The sequence below is a fragment of the Chrysemys picta genome, chromosome 16, assembly GCF_011386835.1.
Source record: "Chrysemys picta bellii isolate R12L10 chromosome 16, ASM1138683v2, whole genome shotgun sequence".
In the NCBI taxonomy this organism is placed as follows: Eukaryota; Metazoa; Chordata; order Testudines; family Emydidae; genus Chrysemys; species Chrysemys picta.
The window spans coordinates 15,575,020-15,598,824 of record NC_088806.1 but is presented as its reverse complement, the minus strand read 5'-3'; the positions used below and the strand labels follow the sequence as shown (position 1 = coordinate 15,598,824).

The window sequence follows — 23,805 nt, the reverse complement described above, 5'->3', positions numbered from 1 at the left end:
ACCTGTTAAACCAACAGCCTCCCTCTCTTCTGGGGCACACATCCCTTACCTCCTCCGGGTGACCCAGCTGCTGGAGATGTTTGGGCCCTGAAGGGAGGATGAGATGATAAATGATCTCTGCAAACTCTATATTAAAGAGGTGAAAATGGGATGTTAATATACCCCAAGCCGCTCATTTAGGGAACACATGGGCTCCAGCGTCCCGAACGCCCTGAAACAATGGCAATATGCAAGGCTTGGGTGAGATGACACCCCCAAGCCCCTCGTGCGAAGAGCACAATGCTGCCTAGCCTTCACCCATGGTGCAGATGGGGAGTGCAGTGGGACACTCCTGATGGCTCTGCCAGGGCTCAGCCTCTGCACGAAGGGGTCACATCACTTAGGTGCTTAACAGAGTCATTCTGATTTCAGTTGCTTTTCCTTTGGGTCTGAAACTTAAGCCCAGGAATTTGAGAAATTCCCTTAGCTTCCAAGTATATCTGAAACCCTTTGCTTCCCTCTGACCGACTGCAGAAGCCAATCTCTGTCCATCGGGCACCTGAAGCTCCAGGCCCCATTGGTGACTGAAGTTTTTACCTCCAATTCCAGAGTGACAGTAGCAAGCACTTCAGTCACTCTCCACCGGGTCCCTGACTAGCCATATCCAGCACCTGCCTCTGTTAACGTGCGGTGCACACTGAAGGTTTGATTCACAGACCAGTGCAAAACAGGAACTCTACCCATCCAATGTTCCTGCTCAAAATCTTGGAGAGATCTCAATGCCTGGATGTTTGAGAGGCACTCAGAGCTCCAGGAAGGGAATGAAAAATAATCATCATAAAAACCTTTGCTTGCGAGCAGTTCAGTGGTTAGGGCACAAGGCTGACATTCTAGAGAGCTGGGTTCAATTCCCTTCCTATGGGACTGCAGGAAAGTCTCTCTGCAGCAGTGCACCCTGATAACAGCACTTCCCCCTTGAACAGGGGTTTTGGGAGCGAGGGTGCATGAACAAGTATGACATGCAAGCTGTCCTGCAGTGACTCAAGAACGTGAGCACCAACCTCATTGGCTGTGAGTTCTATATTTAGATTTCACCAACTGCCTACCAAGTGTGACCTTTTCAGGCATTATAACAGCCTCAACATGGAGTCCCAGACAGTGCCCGTGGGTACTCCGAGCTGTCTCACCATCCTGGTGAGGCTACCTGTGTGATAGATGGTCCCTTACAACAAGAATCACAGCAATATTCAGGTTCCTCCAAGGACCAGTCACTTACCCTAGGTCACCTGCACTTTAGATCTCACACCAAAGACAATGCTTGTAGCTGACCCTATAATAAATTATCTAAAGGTTTGTTATAAAGGAAAAGGAAACAAGGGTTATTTACGAGGTTGAAGTGTGTCACCATAGAGACACACAAACGAATTCCAGTTTTAAGTTTCAAAAAGTAATAGAAGCTTCTATAATAAGCGAGCTCTCTGGGTAGGTCTACACAGAGGTTAAAGACCCAGGGTACAGTCACAGTTGGCCCAAGTCAGCTGACTTATTAGCCTCATGGGGCTCGAGCTGAGGGACTAAAAAACTGCGGTGTGACATTTGGTCTCAGGCTGGAGCTTGAGCTTGGGGGGAGGATCTCAGAGCCAGAACATCTGCACAGCAATTTTTCAGCACCAGAGCCCGAGCCCCGCCAGCCTGAGTCAGCTGACCCAGGCCAGCTGTGGGTTTTTATCCCTGTGTAGATGTACCCTATGTGTCCTTTAGGGCTAACCCAGGCTAAGCACTGGGGATATTTTGCTTATGCCTAGTAATCCTTCCCCCCTACCCTGGCATCCAAACCACATCAAGATACATTTCCTCCTTGTTAGGGGTTTTTATTCCCTTCCCCACTTCTGCTTTGAGCTGCAAACTCAGCTGGTGGAAGAAACTCACTTGTAAGACTAATCTGGGGGTGGGGGGGAGGTGAGCAAACAAAGAAGTCTTTTGTCCTCGGTAATGTTCCACTATGCTCCACACCCAGCAGGAGGGTGTCGCGGAGTGTGGGGGAGTCAGGGCCCTGCACCCCTCTTCCTGAGATTCACTGTGACTCTCAACCAGCCAGTAAAGCAGAAGGTTTATTTAAGGACAGGAACACAGTCTCAAGCAGAGCGTGTAGGTACGACCAGACCCCCCCTCAATTAGGTCCCTCTGGGAGGTTCAGGGAGCTTAGACCCCAGCTTGGGGTTCCCTGCGTTGCACCACCCAGCCCAAACTGAAACCAAACCAAAACTCCCCCTGCAGCTCCTCTCTTCCCCCTCCCCCCAGCTCCTCCTCTCCTTTTTTCAGTCTCCCGGGCAGAAGGTGTTAATTCTCCCCACCCCTGTTCCTGGCTCAGGTTACAGCTCAGGTAGCTTCCTTCAAGGGAAGTCCCACATCCCCACTGCAAACCCCCTGCAACATTCCCAGGTCAAATCTGCCCCGCTCCCTGCTCCGTCACAGAGGGTTCTGGCCAAGGTGTGGTGGCAGAGTCTCCTGTACTTGCAGATTTATTAGGTTCACCTGTAGGATCTCTGGGCCTGACATGTACAAGGGCTGCCCGCTGTCCCTGCTGATGATGGGCCAGAGTCTGTTTCATTTAAAGAAAACAAAACCCTTCTCCAGAAATCTCGCCCAGCTCAATGTAGTTGTGTGGAGTTGCAGAGTATGCCTCTATTTTTCTCCCTTTGGGTCCCTATTTATTGATCTCAGGCCTTGGCTACACCGTGGCAGCGCTGTGAAGCGCGAGTGTAGTCGTGCTGCCAGCGCTGCGAGAGCTCTCTCGCAGCGCTGCAAGTACTCCACCTCTCCGAGGGGAGTAGCTTGTAGCGCTGCGAGGGAGCGTGCAGCGCTGCGGGCGCTGATTACACTGGCGCTTTACAGCGCTGCACTTGCTGTGCTCGGGGGGGGGGGGCGTTTTCACACCCCTGAGCACAGCAAGTTGCAGCGCTGTACAGCGCCAGTGTAGCCAAGGCCTCAGACACTGACTGATGTGCAGTAACCTTTGGGAGATACCCAGTTTTGGACAAGTGATCATATCTTATATCAGGTAGTCAAGCTTATCCCTGGTGGGCAACAGCCAGCACAGCCTGGGGGTCAGCACTTTGGAGCTTTCTGATACCTTCATGTATTCGCCCTTCCTCTGCTAGTGCTTTGAAGGATTTAATCTTTTATGCTTTGATCCATTTGTGACAGAGCGACCTTGGTATTTTCAAAAACACCAGAGTGACTGTGGGCTTGGCTACACTTGTGAGTTACAGCACAATAAAGCAGCCCCGGGTGCACTAGCTCACTCCCCGTCCACACTGGCAAGGCACGTAGAGCGCTCTGACTCCGCAGCTACAGCGCTGCTGGTACTCCACCTTGGCGAGTGGAATAACATTTGCTGCACCCCCACTAGAGCTCCGCGTCGCCAGTGTGGACGAGGTGTTGCATTACTGCGCTGCGATCGGCCTCCAGAAACGTCCCATAATCCCCTTAAGTCAAGTGGCCACTCTTGTCATTGTTTTTGAATCACTGTAGGAATGCAGAAATGCCCTTTGAAAACTCCGTTTCTGACAGCGGGCTGCTTATTTGCTCCGAGACAAAGCAACCATTACTGTGGAATGCTGTGTGTGAGAGAGAGAGGCAGGTGGGGAAGGGTTGGGGAGGGGGGTCTGCTGCTGTCTGAACTTACAAGACAGCATGCTGACATGCTCTCAGCCCCCCAAAAAACCACTCTCTCCCTCCACATACACACAACACACTCCCTGTCACACTCCGCCCCCCCCATTTGCAGTCACTTGCATGCTGGGATAGCTGCCCATAATGCACTGCTCCCAATGCCGCTGCAAGTGCCGCAAATGTGGCCACGCCAGTGTGCTGTCAGCTGTCAGTGTGGACAGACTGCAGCGCTTTCCCTACTGCGCTGTACGAAGGCGGGTTTAACTCACAGAGCTCTACGTCTGCAAGCGACTTATGTACTGAGGAGCCAAGACATATTGACAGGCTCCCAAGTCACTTTTGAAAATGAGACTTAAGCTATGTCTACATTACAGCCTATGTCGGCAAAATTTATGTTGCTCAGGGCTATGAATAATCCACCCCCCCGCATGACATAAGTTACACCAACATAAGCACTGGTGTGCACAGCACTTTGTCGGCAGTAGAGCTTACACAGACATAGCTACCGCTGCTAACGGAGGTGGGTTTTTTATGCTGACAGGAGAGCTGCAGCACTGTACATATCCTAGGCACCTGAGTCACTGAGGTGATTTTAAACATTCAGTGATTTAATCTCTTGTCTAAATATGTTTTGATGTCCATTTGTGTGTCAATAGGGTTGTGACATTCTATACCTTGGAGAAGTGTCCTGTAACCCCCATATTCTTCATTTATATATAATTGTGATATTGCAGATAAAGCAGGCCATGTGAGGTGTCAGGGGAAAGGTTATGATCTGCTGAAAGTCACTGTTCTATCTAAATATGTATATCATTAGTGCATATGAAGTTATGAAATTATGTTGTATGGTTGTCAGTAAAACATGCTGTAAATTGGGGAATCAACCAGATATTAGCTCCCCAGAGACAACAGCAAGGAAAGTAACCAACACCCAGGCGGGGTGTCAAACAACCATCAACAGCTATTGTCCAGCAAGGAGCTACAATTCAATGACTCACCTCCATGAGGCCACATTTGGGAATTGCTCAACCTTGCCTGGGGATGCAGCAACGCCCCCCAGACATGCCTGAACTTGTGTTCTCCAAGCACATGGACTCAGGGTATGAAACAGAACACAGGGGGCCCATGCTTGGCCTTTCTCCTGCTCCCACCTATGCTGCAAGCAACAAGGACACTCAGAAGACTGAAGACTCCAACAGAGGAGACTGGCTCAGGTTTCAAGGATGAAACCTGTGTACTATGAACTGCAATATCTAGTGGGGTGAGAAAAACTGCTTAAGTTTTTAAGTTTAGACTGCGTGTTTATATTTTGTTTTCTTTTGGTAACTACTCTGACTCTTTGCCTGTCACTTAAAATCTATTTTTTGTAATCAATAAACTGGTTTTACTGTTTATCTTTACCAGTGAGTTTGCCTGAAGTGTGTAGTCAATCTGCTCAGGTTTGCAAAGGCTGATATATATCCACTTTCCATTGATGAAGTGGTGAACCAATGAATAAATTTGCACTGCCCATCTTGAGCAGTGCAAGACGGTATATTCCTGAGGTACAAGGCTGGGAGCTGTGAGGATTCGGCTGGTGCCTTTCTCTGTGTGATTCATGAGTGGCTCTGGGAGCATTCATGCAAGCTAGCTGGGTGTGGGGCTCCACATGCAGTTGTACTGAGTGATCACAGCACCTGGAGGGGTTTGCTGCTTGTCACTAGCAAAGCATTGTGAGAAACAGCCCAGGCTGGAGAGTTAAGGGGGCACAGCGGTCCCACAGTCCCAGGCTGCACCCCAGGGATCCCGTCATAAGGGTGTTTATAAACTATCTATTCTCATCTACTGTGCAGTCTCATTAATCAAATTCCACTAGCATACCTGGAGTCTTTGACCAGGTCTATTTTAGACTTTAGTCCAAAAAAGGGAGGGTTGTATGAAAAATGACGATGTGAATATGCCATAACCTCTGGGTAGTTTTCTCCAAACTCCTACACAACCTCTGAGAATTATATTTCCCAAATCAGATGTAATCATAGGCTCTGGCTTCCTCTGGGCCCAGGAGGGGTGCTCAACCCCCCACTCTGCACCAGGCCCCGCCCCCACCCAATCCCTTCCCCCAAGTCCCCACCCCCATCCTACCTCTTCCCATCCCTGCTCCACTCCAGGCCATGCCCACACCACATCCCTTCTCCCAAGTCCCCATCCTCGCCCCGCCCCGCCTCTTCCCCGCCCAGTTCTGCCCCCTTCCCTGAATGTGCCCCATCCCCGCTCCTCCCCGCTGGTGGACAGGAGACGTTGGGGGGGGGGGTTGCTGCTGCCAGTGGGTGCTCAGCACCCACTAATTTTTTTCTGTGGGTGCTCCAGGACTGGAGTTGGTGCCTATGGATGTAACCCTCCAGGAGCTTACCTAATTCCTGGGGCTCTGTATGCTGGTAGCTCAGAGAGAGGCACATTGTCCCTGGTAGAGAGGGGGAGCCAAGGGCAGACTCTGAGTCTGCTCGGCAACCAGTCGGGAGTGAGATATCCTTCCCAGGGAGCCCTGAAGGGAGGAGAAGCCATTCTGGGGAGTAGTCTGGAGCCTGCCAGGGTAAGGGGCAGGATTGGCTCACTGTGTGGTGGGCGGTGAGTCCCAGGCCTGCATGCAAGGTTCCCCCTGAGAACTGGCCTCTGGGGACCTGAAAGCAAGATCCTTCAGCTTAAACCTTTCCCGCTCCAAGGCAACACCCAGCTCGTAGAGTTTTGTTGGGAAAAGTTCCCCCAGCCCGGCTGAGTTAGCCCCCCAGCCCCCTAGGTGAGATCAGTCACCACATGGCCAGCTCTGCTCCCGGGCTCGTCCAGGGCTGCTGCCTGCTGGGAGTGTGTCTGAGCACTGGGGCAGGAGACTACAGTTTGGAGTTTAGTAGAGTTATTGTAACCTGCACCGTGAGCCCTGCACCCCTTAGCTTAGTGGGGAGGGGAAATCCTGGCACCAGAAGCAGCCTGACTCCTGCATGGAGAGGACGCCTGCCAGCAGCGCTCATCAGCCCCTCTGCAGTGCTGAGGAGTCCAGAGCCATCTCTGAGCCTGCGGATCCGTCGTGGAGTTGTGAGTGCACCATTCTTCAGTTAGCTAGTCAGGGAAATTGTCTGGGAGATCCCTACTCCTCAAACCCGGGGGGGAAGGTTTGGGGTTTGTATCACCTGTTGCCTATTCAATCTGCAGAGGGACTTACCACCCTACCACATGAGAGTCCTTTGGGCTGTATTGAACCCAGTCAGCCACATTGCTAGCTGCTGCACCAAAGATCTTGTGGTCACAGTCATCAAGGGCCCCTATGAAGTACGCGTACCAATGGGACACTAACTGTTCGTTTGCTATATCAGGTCACATGACTGGGGAAATTCACAGGTATTATCAGCATGGACACCGGTGACCCTGAGAATATGTTTTACCCTGTTATGTTATATTTACCTTCTGTTTAATAGAATTACTGTTACATACATTGTAATGTGTTTGTATTATAGTCTGCACATTATAGAATTTTCCTCCCAAGCTGCCCTGGTAACCTTGCCAGGAAGGAGCAAGGCATGGGGAGGCAATTACAGCCTGCAGAGAGGATGGCAGGATCCAGAAGAACAAAATAAACAACAATAAAATAAAAAAGGAAATACAAGTAAAATATATTAAAAAGGTAAAAATATAACTATTAAGAAAAAACACACACACAAAAAGAAAGAAAAAAGAAGTACAATTGTAAAACCGAGGGCAAGAGTCCATGGGGCTTGTGCTCCTATATCATAGGTGAGGAGCTCTGATGTGTGCCCCCGTGTCCTCCTCTCTGTCCCCCGTGTGGACAGGGCTAGACAGCAGTCTCACTCCGGCCATGCGGCCACCCCAGCCTGGGAGTGAGGGGCGGCGCCCTCCCGGACTTCCGGACCCACAGACAAAGCCCGGGGGGAACCACTCCCATTTATACTTGCTGGACACAAGGCTCTTGCTCGTGTTGTACAGGAGGCTAAGCGACCCCCCTGTTATACACTGAGCAATGAGGGCTCCCTCCGTGTGGGGCAGAGGCGAGACCCTGCGCTCCAGGGACGAGGTAGCTGGTGGACAGACCCCGCCGGAGCGGGGAATGTCGGCAGGCGCCACTCTGCCTTGGACAGAGTCATCTCCACTTGAGCAAGCGAGACTCCCCGCAACCGCCAGGCACCTCTTCCGTCAGTGGACGGTGACCCTGACTCCGAGAGAGACCCCCAGGAGAGCGAGAGAGAGACGGGGTGTCCCTCGGCTGGGCCCCCTGGGGCGAGATTCAGCCCAGCCACAGCGGGGTACACAAGGTAGTAGGTGGAGAGGGGAAGGAGAGAGAGAGCCAGGCTGGAGGCCTCCGGGCTCTGCTCCCCTCTCTGCACCAGCCTGAGTGGGGGGCCTCAGGGCTTTTCCCAGCATGTACCCAGCTCACCCAACCTTGTGTCATGGGTCCGGGCCAAGCCTTCGGAATGAGGGGAGAGAAAAGGGCAATGCTGCCTCTGCCCGGGCTGTGCAGGGAATCACCCCGCCCTTCTGGAACTACCTCTGGGGACCCAGCTGGGATTGTAGCTCATTGAGACTTCCAGAGCCTGGCCCCATTGCGGTCACTCCGTGAGGTAGAACAGAAACACCTGCCTTTAAAATTCAACTGTATCTAGGATGACCCCACCTGCAGGGCCGGCTTTAGCAAGAGCGGGGCCCGATTCCTGGGGGCGGGGCTTGCTGCAAGCCCCGCCCCCAGGAATCGAGCTGCGCTCCGGCCGGGGTTGCCGGGCTTGGGGCCGGGCCAGAGCCGCGTCGCGGGGACCGGGCCGGGGCCGGGGCCGGGCCGGAGCCGCGCCGTGGGGACCGGGCCGGGGCCGGGGCTGGGCCTGAGCCGCGCCGCGGGGTACCGGGGCCGGGCCTGAGCCGCGCCGCAGGGGTTGGGCCAGGGCCGGGCTGGACCTGAGCCGCGCCGCGGGGGCCGGGCCGGACCCGAGCCGGGCCAGAGCCGCTGGGGCCTGCGTGCTCGGCGGGAACGGGCGGCGCCTCCCCGGAGCCCTTCTCGCGCCCCCACCACCCCAGCTTACCTTGTGCTGCCGGCCCGCCCCTGCTTCTTTTCAGACTTCTTTTCAGAAGCAGGGGAGGGGGCGGAGCGTTCAGGGGAAGTGAGCTGGGGGCGGGGTGGAGAGCTGCAGCGCGGGGCCCTCTTGGCGCGGGGCCCAATTCAGCCGAATCGGCTGAATCGGCCTAAAGCCGGCCCTGCCCACCTGTATTTCAAGTTCCGTAATAGAGGACACTGCTGCGGGGGGAGGGGGTGAGCTCGAGGGGGTATTTTGGGGTGCTGGAGGGGTGTGTGTGTACTGGGAGATGGTATTTGGGAGGTGCTGGACAGAGTATTTGGGCTGTGTAAGAGCAGGGGTGCCTCTCGGGACCGGGGGACCTCCCGCAGGCATGCTGCCGAAGGCAGCCTGACTGCCGCCCTCAGGGTGACCGGCAGACAGCACCCCAGGCAGGCGCTTGCTGCGCTGGTGCCTGGAGCCGCCCCTGGTTGTCCCCCATAACGTCCATTCTTCTCCCCCCCACATCCCACGGAGCACTCCCCTTTTCTCCCCCCCCAAGGAGCACCCTTCTCTCTCTCTCTCCTCCCCTCCGGCAGGGCTGGGTTGGGTGAGGTGTTGGGGGGGAGGGGGAGGCTAGCTGGCTGCCTGCTGAGGAATGAAAGTGAAAGTAACTCACTTCCTCAGCAGCCAGCCAGGGGTTGGGATAGGGTGAGAAGATGTCCCACTTTTATAGGGCCAGTCCCAATTTTTGGGTCTTTTTCTTATATAGGCTCCTATTACCCCCACCCCCCCCCCCCCCACCCCCTGTCCTGATTTTTCACACTTGCTGTCTGGTCACCCTAGGTGTGGGTAATTGGTGCCTATATAAGACAAAGCCCCAAATATCTGGATCTGGTCACCCTAGCTGGGGAGCGCGTCTCTCCCCCGGGCTGGCAGCGATCCATCTCATCCGGGGGGAGCTGCGCAGGGCAGGATGAGCTGCTGTGGCTCCATGGGTGCCCCGTCCCTGAGATCAGATGCTGTGCTAACTTCACCATGGTCCGTGGGGCTGGCGGTGGTGCCCATTGGCGTGTGATCGGACCTGAGGGTTTGCTGCTGCTGTTGCCACTCTGCACCCCAAGAGGTGGATTTTGGAGTCCTGCAGTTTTCCACTGTTAGGCCCAAAAACTGAAAAACATGTTTATCTCGGCTTCTGCTTGTTATCCCAGTAAACATGCTTATCTCAGCTCTCACTGTTGTTTCCCATGCATGAAGCTGCACGTATACAGGATGTATAGAAGATATATGGCAAAGGGGAGGGGGTTGGACGGACCCTGGGAAAGGAATGTGAAGGACGGGAAGCTAACAGATGTATCCTGATTACTACTAGAACTGAATTTAAACAATGCATAGGTTAGCAGAATTTAGACACGCTAAGTTGTTTGTCTCTCTGTATAAGAGAAGCCCAGTTGTGCTTGTAAGGTGTGTTCCTCCCTCTGGCATGAGTCGAGGGGGACACCCGCTCAGCTGACTGATCAATAAAGAACTTGAAGCCGTCTTCTAGACTCCCGTGCCTCCTTGGGGTAATTGGGCAGCTCCAGGGGGAAACGAGCCCATTTGGCTAACAAATGGCGACTCCGCCGGGACTTCTCTCCCTGTAGAGGGCACTGACCGACGGCCGAGGGCGATTCCGAGGAGTGGCCACCTCGAGCTGTTGCTTTGCTCGGGCCTCGGATCGTCACAATCGGCCGGGGCGGCTGCGTCCTCTCTGAAGAGAACTCTGAAGGACATGGAAGCAAGACGGCTTCAGAAGGAGGGGAAGTCTGACTGCCGGACGCGGCCACTTCGGGCGGTAAGTGCGTTTACCTCCTGGGTTTGAGGAATAACGCCCCCGAGGTGTGGGTTGGACAGTGGAAATCCCCTAGGCAGCCTGTATACGGGAAGGTATGTTAACATTATTGTAGCTTTGTAAATGTCTTGTTGTGTTTCTGGTTAAAGGGTAAGCAAATAACGGCCAATGAGTAACGTAACTAACTCCACAAGTCCATGGGCCGTTTTTAACAATTATTGGGACTTGGAGCAACCTCAGGGATTACTCTTGTTTATAGGAAGGGTAATCTTGTTTCTCCTCTTAATGGTGTGTTGGAAACCGAGATTGTAACTGATTAAAGGATCTGTGTGAAAGATGAATGAGTGCTGCTGACAGGTCTGAGGCTTAAGCTGACTTCAGCCGCCCCAAGACTCCTGCAAGGGGAAACCCGGTGACCAGGATATCTTGATTGCAAGGGGGGTCAGCCGAACCTCGTGACCCAGCGGATATCTGAGTTAGAACTAGATCTATACCTCTTCCCCCTCTTGATATCTCTGTCTCGGAAAACTCTGGGTAAAGCATAATGGGGTCCGGACAAAGCACCTTCTCCTGGACACCCCTGGGATGTATGCTGGATAACTGGAAGGCGTTTAGACGCCAGGCTGATTATGGAATTGTATTATGTAAAGACAAGCTTGTAAAATTCTGTACTCTTGAATGGATGACATTCGGGGTGGAATGGCCCGAGGGAGGGACGCTCAAACCAGGGGTTGTACAAGCAGTACATACTATTGTGACCTGGGATGGGCATTGGGACCAATATCCCTATATAGATATTTGGCAGGACCTTGTGGCCAATCATCCCCCATGGTTGCAAAAATGTAGATCACAAACTATTAAAACCTTAATGGCCCGTGCCCCTGTTAGGAAACCCTGTTTCCCTGTTAAGAAATTTTGTCTGTGGGCTGTGATTCCCTCTGCCCCTGAGGGTAATCTCACTATGGTATATGTTCCCTTTACCACTAGTGATCTATATAATTGGAAGCAACAGAATCCCCCGTTCTCGGAAGAAAGGGGCCCACGTTTTAGCCATGGCCCAAAGGAAAGGATATGAAGAAAGGGGGGACAAAGTTAAGGGACGGCCAGGGCCACCGGGGAAGGGGCGGGGCCCCTGCCTGGGTCGAAATCAGTGCGCTATCTGTAGGAAAGAGGGGCACTGGAAGAATGAATGCCCCCGGTGACAGGCCATGGGAAAGGAACGTAAAGATAAAACCCCGTCCCTTCCTATCCTCTACAACAGTACAGGACGTTCAGGGGAGGAGTCTTCCCCATAGGGGGGTCGGGGAACCCAGCGGCCCCTCCTGACAGCACAAGCTGCCAGCCTGGATCCCACAGTAAAAATTAAAGTGGAGGGCCGCCCAATTGAAGCCCTTATTGATACTGGGGCCACTCTTAGTTTGCTCCCCCCTTAATAAGGCTCCCCGAGATAAAGCTTGGGGACGTGCCATAGTCCAGGGGATAGAGGGACAAACTACAGCTTTGGAAAAAACTTTGCCTCTCCTAGTAAAAATAGGGGACCGTCAAATTTCCCATCAGTTTGTTTGCAGTCCCTCCTGCCCCATAGCGCTGCTCGGAGGAGATATCCTCACTAAATTACAGGCGGAGATCTCATTCGATAACGGGACAATGGAAGTCAGAATCCCTAAGCAACAAGCCTCTAATTATCAGATGGCTCTCATAAATGCTAGAGATCACTCCCTGGAATGCAAGGGAAGTGATGGAAGCCAGCCCCAGCTGGCTGGGGTGTGTGTGTGTGTGTAAATCCCAAGGTCTGGGCAGAGAAAGGAGGCGTGGCCCGAGCCAGGAATGCTACACCAGTGCATATTTCCCTTAAGGAGGGAAGCAGCCCAGTCCGAATTCGACAATACCCCCTTAAGTTAACCACTCGGATCGGGTTAAAACCCCTGATTCAAAAGTTTTTGCAGTACGGGTGGTTAAAGGAAGACACGTCCCCATACAATACTCCAATAATGGGGGTGCCTAAGCCTAATGGGCAGTATCGGTTGGTCCAGGACCTAAGACAAATTAACAAGTTAATAGTAGAGACTGTTTGCCTTTGAGTGGGAGGACCCAGATACCCACTACAAAGCTCAATAACTTTGGACCGTTGTCCCACAAGGACTTACCTGTTGTGACGGAGCAGGGAGCAGGGCAGATTTGACCTGGGAATGTTGCAGGGGGATTGCAGTGAGGAGGGGGGACTTCCCTTGAAGGAAGCTACCTGAGCTGTAACCTGAGCCAGGAACGGGGGTGGGAAGGATTAACACCTTCTGCCCGGGAGACTGAACAAAGGAGAGGAGCAGCGGGAGGAGTTGGGAGTTTGGTTTCGGTTTGGGCTGGGTGGTGCAACGCAGGGAACCCCAAGCTGGGGTCTAAGCTCCCTGAACCTCCCAGAGGGACCTAATTGAGGGGGTCTGGTCGTACCTACACGCTCTGCTTGAGACTGTGTTCCTGTCCTTAAATAAACCTTCTGCTTTACTGGCTGGTTGAGAGTCGCAGTGAATCTCGGGAAGAGGGGTGCAGGGCCCTGACTCCCCCACACTCCGCAACACCTGTGCACCCGAAATTTTTGGCAGCCAGTTAAAAAGGGACCTGGCCCCATTCCTGGCTAACCATCCTGCATGTAACATAGTTCAGTACTGCGATGATCTGCTCTTAAGTACTGAAACAGAGACAGTCTGCAAGGAGCAAACTGTAGATCTCCTCAATCACCTTGAGGTACAGGGATATAAAGTATCAAAGGAAAAAGCTCAGTTGGTTAAGCAGCAGGTTACCTTCCTTGGATACCACCTCTGCCAAGGGAGTCGCAGTTTGGGCAAAGAAAGAATCCAGGTTATACTTGGCAGCCCTTAGCCCCGGCACCCCCGAGAATTGGGGGCTTTTCTGGGACTGACTGGCTTCTGTCGACTCTGGATCCCTGACTATGGGGGAAAAGCCAGACCACTATATGAGTCTTTGACTGAAGAAGGTCTACTCCACTAGAAATGGACCAGGGAAATGGAAAAAGCATTTCGAGAGCTTAAAGAAGGTTCACCCTCCCGCTCTAGCCCTCACAGATTCCCGGAAGCCATTCACCCTATACGTTCGTGAAAGAGGAGGGGTGGCAGCTGGAGTCCTGTGCCAAAGGTCAGGGCCAACCTGGCGACCCATTGGATACTATTCGAAGGTCTTGTACCCTGTCGCCAAGGGGTGGCCTGCCTGCTTATGGGCCGTTGCAGCAACCGCTCTCCTTGTACAGGAGGCTGAAAAGTTTACCCTGGGGGGGGACACTGAGGTTGTGGTTCCCCACGGGATACCTCAAATACTGGGGACAGGCGCTGGGGAAAAGCATCTAAATCCCAGTCGACATACCAGATATGAGGTAGGGCCCTTGCTAGCCCCTAACTTAACCTGGAGACAGTTAGTTCCCTCAACCTAGCTACCCTATTGCCTGACCCTTGGGTTTCCTATGAGACCAGCCCCACTCATGACTGTATTGAAGTCTTGCAACAGGTGTCCCAGGCACTCGGTATACAATGGAAGCTGCATACACCCTGGAGGCCGCAAAGCACGGGACAGGTGGAAAGAATGAATAGAACTCTCAAGGATACCCTTACTAAATTATGCACAGAGTCTAGTTTAAAGTGGCTTGATGCGTTACCACTCGCCCTTACCCGCATTCGAAGGGCCCCACGTAAGGGTCTTAAGCTTTCACCATTATCCCGGGGTTCCGGGAGGATGTAAACTGGGAAATGGGGAAGGACTCCTTATGGAAACAGGTCTCTGGGTTGCAATCTGTTTTGTTACAGCTGCATCGACGCGGTGCCTTTTCAGGCCCTTTCCTTGGACTAGCCCGTGTACCCATTCCAGATCGGTGATCAGGTCCTCGTCAAGAAGTGGAAGCGTGACCCCCTTACACCACACTGGGACGGCCCGCACACTGTCTCGCTCATCAGCCAAGCTGCAGTCAAAGTTCTTGGGAGTGACAAATGGACACACTATACGCGGGTAAGGCGGTTTCTGAACCCTAACCCGGAGACTGAACTAGCGGAAGAGGACACCAGCCCTCTGCCCGCCCCGGCTCCGGACGCCCGGGGTGGCACAGGTGAAGACTCCACCTGTGAGTATCAGCAACTGGACGGACTAAAGGGACTGTTTAGAAAAAGATAATGAAATTATTGTTAATATTTTTGTTTATGTGCTTCCACCACTATTATGGTTGGGAAAATAGGTTTTTACAGCTGGGGGGAGACAATAGCAAAATCCATTAACCTCAGTAACTGTTGGGTATGCGGAGGCCCAGGGGAGTTAAATGAATGGCCTTGGGTAGCCCAGCCGGTACAGCCCAAATGGTGGCTCAGCAATTTGAGTATAGTCCACGATGGAACGGGGGTTTGGACTGAGGATAGTAGCCCCTGGCGACTGTATTCTTCTGGAATGGGTATTCTCTGCCTTAATCGGACAAGGAGGGAGTGTACTTGGGAGAAAGCAAGTGTGATTGGACTCTATCCCCAGGGTTTGATTGCTGGGACCCTTATTGTCATCTGTATGACTGCTCTAAATATCAGGGGCAATGGAACCAGACCCATGTAAGGCTCACCAATAATAGTTGGGTGAAATGCTCCAAACAATACTACCCTACGGCCGAAGGTTGCAGGGCGGTAGGACAGGATGGGTTCTTTGACGCCCTATTCACGAGTTGCCAGCTAGACAATACCACTAGCAAGGACCACGTGGTACGGTGGTTTCAATGGGCATGGCAGAATCAGAATGGAACTCGAGTATGGGGTTTTAAACAATTCTGGTCTAGCACCAATCAGCCAAAATGAGGCTGCGATTGTGTCTGGAAAGCAGGAGCTGGGGCGTGGAGATGTGATTATTGCAGTTCAGCTAATGGAATGGTAGGGGGACCTTTAGGGCCAGGTAATCCTTTATATTTTGACCATCTAAAGGACGATGAGAATGAGGAAACCTGGAATGGCCCCTTTGCTAATGGAACCTGGGCTCTAAAGGGCCATTATTGGATCTGCGGGTCCTATGCCTACTGAAGATTGCCTCCAAATTGGTCTAGGATATGTTATGTTGAATATATAAGACCCTTGTTCTTTCTATTACCCCAGATGCAGGGAAATAAATTGGGAATTAGGGTTTAATTAGAGAAAGGCGGTTCGTGGATTCCACCCTGACCGCCGGAAGCTCCCAAACATGGGGGGCTCAGGAGTGGCCCCCTGAGAAAACTATAAAACATTATGGTCCAGCCACATGGAATCCTAATGAGTGGATCTCAGGAGCAAGGGAGCCCATTTACAACTTGAATCGGATAATTAGGCTGCAAGCCATTTTAAAAATAATAACTAATCAGACGGCTGCAGCTCTTGATCTTTTGGCCGATCAGTCCACTCAGATGAGGAATGTGCTCTACCAGCACCATCTAGTTCTTGATTATTTGCTGGCAGAAGAAGGGGGAATCTGTGCAAAATTAAACTAATCTAATTGCTGTTTACAAATAGATGATAATGGAAAGGCGGTAAAACAGCTAACAAAAGAAATGAGGAAGCTAGCCCATGTCCCGGTCCAAACATGGGGTGGGTGGAATATGGACTGGTTCACGTCCTGGTTACCGCAACTGGAATGGCTCCGAGAAGCCCTTCTTCTCTTTGTACTTTTTATTACAACCCTATTAACCCTAGCTTGCTTTGCTCCCTGTGTAGTTGCATTAGTCCGACGAATGGCTAATCAAATTATACACCAACAAATGATGGCCCTATACCAGCTGGTGAAGGCTGAGGATTGGGGGCCATAAGGCTCTCAAAATGCTTTTTAGGGGGGAATCTTGTTAGGCCCAAAAACTGAAAAACATGTTTATCTCGGCTTCTGCTTGTTATCCCAGTAAACATGCTTATCTCAGCTCTCACTGTTGTTTCCCATGCATGAAGCTGCACGTATACAGGATGTATAGAAGATATATGGCAAAGGGGAGGGGGTTGGACGGACCCTGGGAAAGGAATGTGAAGGACGGGAAGCTAACAGATGTATCCTGATTACTACTAGAACTGAATTTAAACAATGCATAGGTTAGCAGAATTTAGACACGCTAAGTTGTTTGTCTCTCTGTATAAGAGAAGCCCAGTTGTGCTTGTAAGGTGTGTTCCTCCCTCTGGCATGAGTCGAGGGGGACACCCGCTCAGCTGACTGATCAATAAAGAACTTGAAGCCGTCTTCTAGACTCCCGTGCCTCCTTGGGGTAATTGGGCAGCTCCAGGGGGAAACGAGCCCATTTGGCTAACACCACCTATCTCCTCCTCTACTGCAGCTGTTGGACCAGCAGGCTGGGGGGTGAGCCAAGCATGAAAGCAGGACTGTGTTGCCATTTAGATTGTCATTTAACAACTTTGTTTGCCAAAAATGCTTGCTAACAATCCCTGAATTCAATTTCAATATATTTTTTTAAATCAATATCTTAGCCAAAAACAGAAAATTAAGTTGTTGACAATTATTTGTGACAAGTTTGGTTTGGGGCAGGGAGTGGGCCAGTTTTCATCAGAGAAACAAAAAATGTTGACTGACTTTCCTATAGCCCCGTTACTGCTAAATAGAGCCTCCAACAACTGTAATATCTCATCCCCTTACTAGTGTATGGAGCAGGGGTCGGCAACCTACGGCACACGTGCCAAAGGTGGCACACAAGCTGATTTTTGATGGCACGTCGCGGCGGGCTGAGCGGCTCAGCCCACCGCCACTCTGGGGTTCCGGCTGCTGCCCCATTGCCAGCCGGGGTCCCAGCCGCCGGCCCCACTCAGCGCCTGCTGAGCGGGGCCAGTGGGGGGCTGAGTGGGGCCCGGCGGCAGGCTGAGCGGGCCCGGCGGCTGGGACCCCGACTGGCAAGTGGGGGGCCGGCAGCCAGAACCCCAGAGCAGCAGCAGGCTGAGTGCTGCCGGCACCCCAGACTGGCAACGGACTGAGCCACTCAGCCCCCCACCGCTCTGGGGTTCCGGCTGCTGCCCCATTGCCAGCCGGGGTCCCAGCCGCCGGCTCCACTCAGCGCCTGCTGCTGGCCTGGGGACCCCCAAGGAACCCCAGGCTGGCAACGGACTGAGCAGGCCGGCGGCTGAGACCCCGTCCGAGCCACTCAACCCGCTGCCGGCCTGGGGTTCCATTCACTCAGCCAGCAGCGGACTGAGCGGGGCCGGTGGGGGGCTGAGTGGGGCCGGCGGCAGGCTGAGCGGGGCCGGCGGCTGGGACCCCAACTGGCAAGGGGCCGGCAGCCGGAACCCCAGAGCAGCAGCAGGCTGAGTGCTGCCGGCACCCCAGACTGGCAACGGACTGAGCCACTCAGCCCCCCCGCCGGTCCCGCTCAGCCCGCCAGCGGCCCGCTCAGCCTGCTGCCGGCTGAGTGAATGGAATCCCAGACCAGCAGTGGGTTGAGTAGGGCCAGTAGCTGGACCCCAGACCGGCAGTGGGCTGAGCGGGGCTGGTGGCTGGAACCCCAGACAAGGATCCCAGGCAAGGATCACACTAGATTGATAAGATCTGCATTTTAATTTGATTTTAAATGAAGCTTCTTAAATATTTTAAAAACCTTATTTACTTTAAATACAACAATAGTTTATTTATATAATATAGACATAGAGAGAGACCTTCTACAAATGTTAAAATGTATTACTGGCATGGGAAACCTTAAATGACAGTGAACTTGGCACACCACTTCTGAAAGGTTGCCGACCCCTGGTATAGAGTGACCATATGTTGTACTAAGATTCTCTTGCTTTTTTCCCCAGTGAGTCAGTATAGCTTTTGCCAGCCCAGAGGTTGGGCAGCCAATGTCTTACATTTTCACAATGTTTTGTCCAACTTTCATAAAGTAAATACATGGTTAATACGAGTTTAAAAGGCCAGGGACACTTCCTTGTGACGAATCTGTGTAGCAGATCATGCTAGAGCTGTGAAAATGTCAGTTTTTGATGGAACTTTAGAGGCAGTGATTTATCGTGTATTTCTGGCGGTGCCCAAAATGTGCTGCTATTGCTAATGTCTTTCCAAACAAACAAAAATGAGGCACAATAGGACTTCTGTAACATTTCTGTGCTACCTTAATCTAGATGAGATGATTCTGTGCTGACTTCATTTTGGTCACTTTGTGCTTTACCTAGGAGTAAAACTAGGGGTTATATTTCCCCACTGCTTGGAAACCCAGCTTATTAAACTGGATAATGCCATTGATCTATTTACAGTAGAAGGTTGATATAGAGTTGTAACTAACATTAAGACTGATGCCCACTATACATTTAAAACTAAAAAGTGGCTTTGTAAAAATGACCTGGGTTTCCAACTCTATTGTGTCTCAGTCAGGGCGGAGGGCCTTGTGAGGTGTCTTCACACTAGCTCAAGGTCACAGCGCAAGAACCTAGAGAGCCTCCTGAAGCACGGTGATAGTTTTGATTGAAATGGACTTGAAGTGTACGAAGAATTGAGGACACTGTCACCAATGTTGCCACATGCAAAATCGGTGATGGACATTGTACAGTTTATTCATACCAGCAAACTTGTTGACATATATCCTAATGTGTACATTGCCACTCATATTCTACCGACAATTCCTGTAACAGTAGCATCAGGAGAACGGAGTTTCTCAAAACTAAAGCTCATTAAAAACTATCTCCGTTCTACAATGAGTCAGGAATGCTTGACTGGTCTTGCTATTCCTGCAATCGAACAAGACATCACTTTGTCTTTGTCATACAATGACATTATTACTGCTTTTGCAGCCAAAAAAAGCCAGAAAGATTGCTTTTAATTAAAAACAAATCCCCGTTTCAATACCTCTTCATATCAATTTCCAATAAAATGTTGACAAATTAAAAAAATTATATTATTTGCATCATTCTGTCAAATCAGAATTTTTTCTATAGCGCTACTTCTTTAGTGCTAGTCCATCAGCATTACAGTGTGCTTAATTAAGTTAAACGGGGTTTAATAACATGCACGTGGCAAGTTTTCCAATACTGTCAGCTTATGTTTGTGTTGTTAAGAGAAAGTCAGACACAGGGGCACCAGTTTAATAATCCCGCCTAGGGCACCATAAATCCTAAGGACGGCCCTGGGGCCATGTAAGTGCCATGGACAGGAGTAAATTGGATGCATGCTGATTTGGGTAGTTTCAATCTGATTCCAGGAACTGCCCTTATTCCCCCAGAGAAACTACTCTCTCTAAATTATCCCTTGAGCTTTCCGTCGAAACACTAGTTTTCCTGAAGGAGACAGGGAAATATTTCCCCTTCTGCCAGGGGGAGCACAGCCCAACTGGCCCAGTGCATTATGGGGAAGTTAATGTGTACTCCCTGACGCATGTGTCACTGGCCACTGTTAGAGGTGGATATGAGATGGACTAATGGTCAATTCCAATGGAACCTCCCTGTTACAGCTGTCTGTGTGAAGCTCCCTGGGCCAGTCTCATTTCAATGACACTGGTGTAAAAGCAGAATATCAGTGATGTCAGTGGCGCTCCTCCCAAGTCATGCCAATGTCACGGAGCTCAGAAGCTGTCGGCCTGTACTTATTATCCCCCTGCACCGTGCATGGACAATAGCGGGCGGCCTTTTTTGAAAGTGAACAAGCGTAGGGCTAATTCGTCCCGATTTGGTGCTTAAATCGCACCTTCAAAATGTGCTTAACGCATCCCGCTTTGTGCACTGGGCACTGGACAGACTCTAGCCGGTGCTCTGCGCACAGCACCAGTCCTGCCGGCCCAACTGCCCGTGTGCAGGCATGAAGATGGCTTTTGTGTGTGGGCAGCAGGGGCCGGTGCTATCTTGTCAGTGCGAGCTTGGAAGATGTGGCCCGCACAGCCAGGCTGTTCTGGGACAGCCGCGCTTTCCCCAGGCACAGTCTGTGCCCACCGAAATGACGCCTGAACTTTTTGCACTTGCAGGGAATGGCAGGTCCGGAGCCTGTGACCAAGGCCGCAAGGGACCTTACCTGTTTCCATCAAAACGGCAAGATTTGCACCCGCCGTTCATTGTGGATGAAAACACATCAAAGCTGCTGCACACAAGCCTCTTAAAAATCTGGTCCTTATTCCTGTTTGTTTTCCTTCAAAAGTCCAGCTTGACCTGGAGCATCTGGGAGTGGGGGGGAGATTGGCAGATCGCTGCCCAGCCTTGCTGAATATTTCCTACTTGCTGCTTCCTCAGCAAACCCCATCCTAACGGCAGCACCACCTGGGCAGGAGGAGGAGGAGGACGCAGTCATTATTCTGCGTTAATAGGCAGCCTGAGCTACTGCAGTGGCATTTGATTCTGATGCCAGTTCACAGTGTCTCTTCGAATCATCCCTGGCTGACTCCTTGAACACAGGCCTCTGGGTCTGTTTCACATGTGCTCTGTTTTTCCTGGTCTACCTGGAAATTAATGCCATTTTTATGAACAACCCCCAAGTCTCCCCCAGCCGTACGGCACATGGAATTCACACTAAGCAGTCACGCCACATACCGCGGTGTATAAATATTCAAACCAATGAATTTTTCAGACAGCTGAGCAGATACAGTCAACAGACAGAGAGAGAGAGAGAGACTCAGCCTCCCTAGGGATATGATAATAGGCAGAACTGATAGGGATTTACATTCCCGGCATAGACACTGAGAAGCACAGGGGTTTGTATTTCATTCATTTGCCCATACAAATGTCTTGTCACTTGCCATTATACTCCTATTCACCAGCCTGCAGCTAGTTAGCACATTGCCCTGTTCCTGCCAGTGGGGTCTGAGCGGAGGCCATGGGAGAGTTGCTGTCATTCAGCAGTTGCATGATCAATGCCAGGGCAAACTCCTGGGCCAAATCTTGCCCCACCCAGCAAGCAAAGCAGGCCAAAGTGTCCCTTGGAAATGGCCATTTCAGCCCGGCCAGGGTGATGGAGGGCTTGTTTTAGACGACCCACCTGATCTCTCTCGCTGAGAGCAGCACTAGCGCTGGATCTTAGCAAAGGAAAGGTGTGACATGGGCTGGTCATGGCAGAGTGTGTTCAGGCCAATTCACTGGTGTATTAATATAGTTCAAGTATAAGAGTGTATTTGGCATTTAAACTCCATGAAAACTAATAGGACATTGTTTTCACGTAGGGCAGGTCTTCACTACAGGGGGGGGGGTCGATTTAAGATACGCAAATTCAGCTACACGAATAGCGTAGCTGAATTCGACGTACCGCAGCCGACTTACCCCGCTGTAGGGATGGCAGCAATCGACCTCTGCAGCTTCCCGTCGACGGCGCTTACTCCCACCTCCGCTAGTGGAGTAAGAGCGTTGATTCGGGGATCGATTTGTCGCGTCCCAATGGGACGCGATAAATCGATCCCCGAGAGGTCGATTTCTACCCGCCGATTCAGGTGAGTAGTGTAGACCTAGCCTTAGCTGTATCCTACTGTGGTGTAATAGCCCCATTTACATTGTGTACACCCCTGTAACCAAATAACCCACCAAAGAAGCCTTGTGAATGCTAGTAAAGGACTTTAGCAGAAAAGTGCTAATTTCAAAGCCCGTGCCCCTTGTGTGTAGTGACCAGAGGTCAGAGACTCAAAGTGCATTCCTCACTCACCCTCACCAGAGGGAAAGCCCACGTGGGTGGAGGCACTGGCAGCTTGCTTTCTGTCAGAAGAAGCTATACACAGGCTTCAAGGAAAGATGCTTCATCTCTGCACCGTTTGGACTCTTACAGGGAAGTGTACTGGATGCAAAGCAGAGATCCCCAGAGACAATCTGGGTCCCCTGACAAGACTTTTACATCACTGCCACCATTGGGAATTACAAACTGTAACTCACCAGTGCATACATTTTACCTGCTTGAACCTCTCAATAACTCGCTTCCTTTTCTTAGCAGATAAACCTTTAGTTAGTTTACTATAGAATTGGCTGCCAGCATGGTCTTTGGTGTAACATTCAGCGTATCAATAGATCTGGGTAAGTGACTGGTCTCTTGGGACTGGGAGCAACTGGATGTGCTGTGATTTTTGGTTTAAGTGACCTTTTATCACAAAGTCCAGGTTGTCTGAGTGGCAAGATATGCTGGAGAGTGGAAGGGGCTGTCTGTGACTCCATGGTAAGGCTGGTATAGTGATCAAAGCTTCTTTTCATTTTACATGGGAAACTGTGTCTCTCCCCTCCCTTACATTCCCCTTGCCTGCCCCACCCATCCCTTGCCCTACACCCTGCAATGAGGTTCAGTAAAATGCAGAGACTAGAGTTGTGTCTGGCACCTGTAAAGGTGGGGAGGGTGGGGGGGAGATCACTTATGCCCTTCCCACCCTGGCAAAGAGCAGACACATTCTGACCTGCTACATACACTATCATGCACCCAGCTGTTCAGGCTATAAACTGTTCCAAACAATTAAACATACTATTCCAAAAGCAGAGAGGCCAGTGTGGGCGAGCGGTTAGAGCATTGCACTGGGCCTCAAGAGACCTGGGATCCATTGCTGGCTCCACTGCCGGATGACCGTGTACATGTCACTTCGCAGCTCTGAGCCTCAGTTTCTCCATCTATGAAATGGGGACAATGATGCTGCTCCCCCTTTGTGAAGTGCTCTGGGATCTAGTGATGAAATGAGCTCTGTAAGAGCTAGAAATTGTTATAGAGCAAACGAATGTAGAGAGTGGCTGGCACACAAGCCAGGCTGGCAGGATGCGCAGTTCCAACACACCGCCACCTGGCAGGGCAAGGGCCACTTACACAGCGAGGGGGCTATGGTCCACTTCACTCCTATTCCCTAGGCAGCCTTTGTGAGGGGTGGTGGGGGCTACAGAAGCATCCCTTCAGAGGGATGGGGGCCAGGCTGCCTTGGCTTGGCTCTGCAGTGCGGTCTCTAGCACGCTTGGCTGTCCTTCCTCCTGTTCTCTCGTGCTCCTGGCAAGCTGGAGATGACTTTGCAATGCGAGAAGGCATCAGCAGAAGCCAGTGGCACACGTGCACTGGCGTTTGTGTGGATGCTCTTGAAAACATGAACCAATGTGATTTGGTGGCAAGTATACAGAGATGTGTCCTGGAGCAGGGAGGGGAAAGTGATTGCTTTATGTCTCCCATGAGGGCAGCCTCGCTTCTGGACACCCCAGTTCTGGGAAGATGTTGGTAAGCTGAAAGGGACCCAGCAAAGAGAAACAAGAATGGTCACGTAGCTAGCAGGACTGATTCAGGGGGAAAGCTCAGAAGAATTATATCAGTGTCACGAGGCTAAGTGGGTCCATAATGACTAATGGTGCAAGAACCAGGAAGAGACAAGCACCATTATGGGCGTATGGGACAAATGTG

General features: G+C 51.6%; 1 long non-coding RNA gene across 2 annotated transcripts; it reads left to right on the top strand.

Moving 5' to 3' along the window:
• Positions 1–10,072: 10,072 nt before the first annotated feature.
• LOC135976077 (uncharacterized) lies at positions 10,073–16,730 on the top strand. 2 transcript variants are annotated; one of them, XR_010593294.1, is made up of 2 exons: positions 10,073–10,607; positions 14,322–16,730. It is a non-coding gene; the product is annotated as an uncharacterized LOC135976077 (long non-coding RNA). The 2 variants fall into 2 exon arrangements; XR_010593295.1 differs by having other exon boundaries at positions 10,116–10,607; positions 14,347–16,730.
• Positions 16,731–23,805: the final 7,075 nt, after the last annotated feature.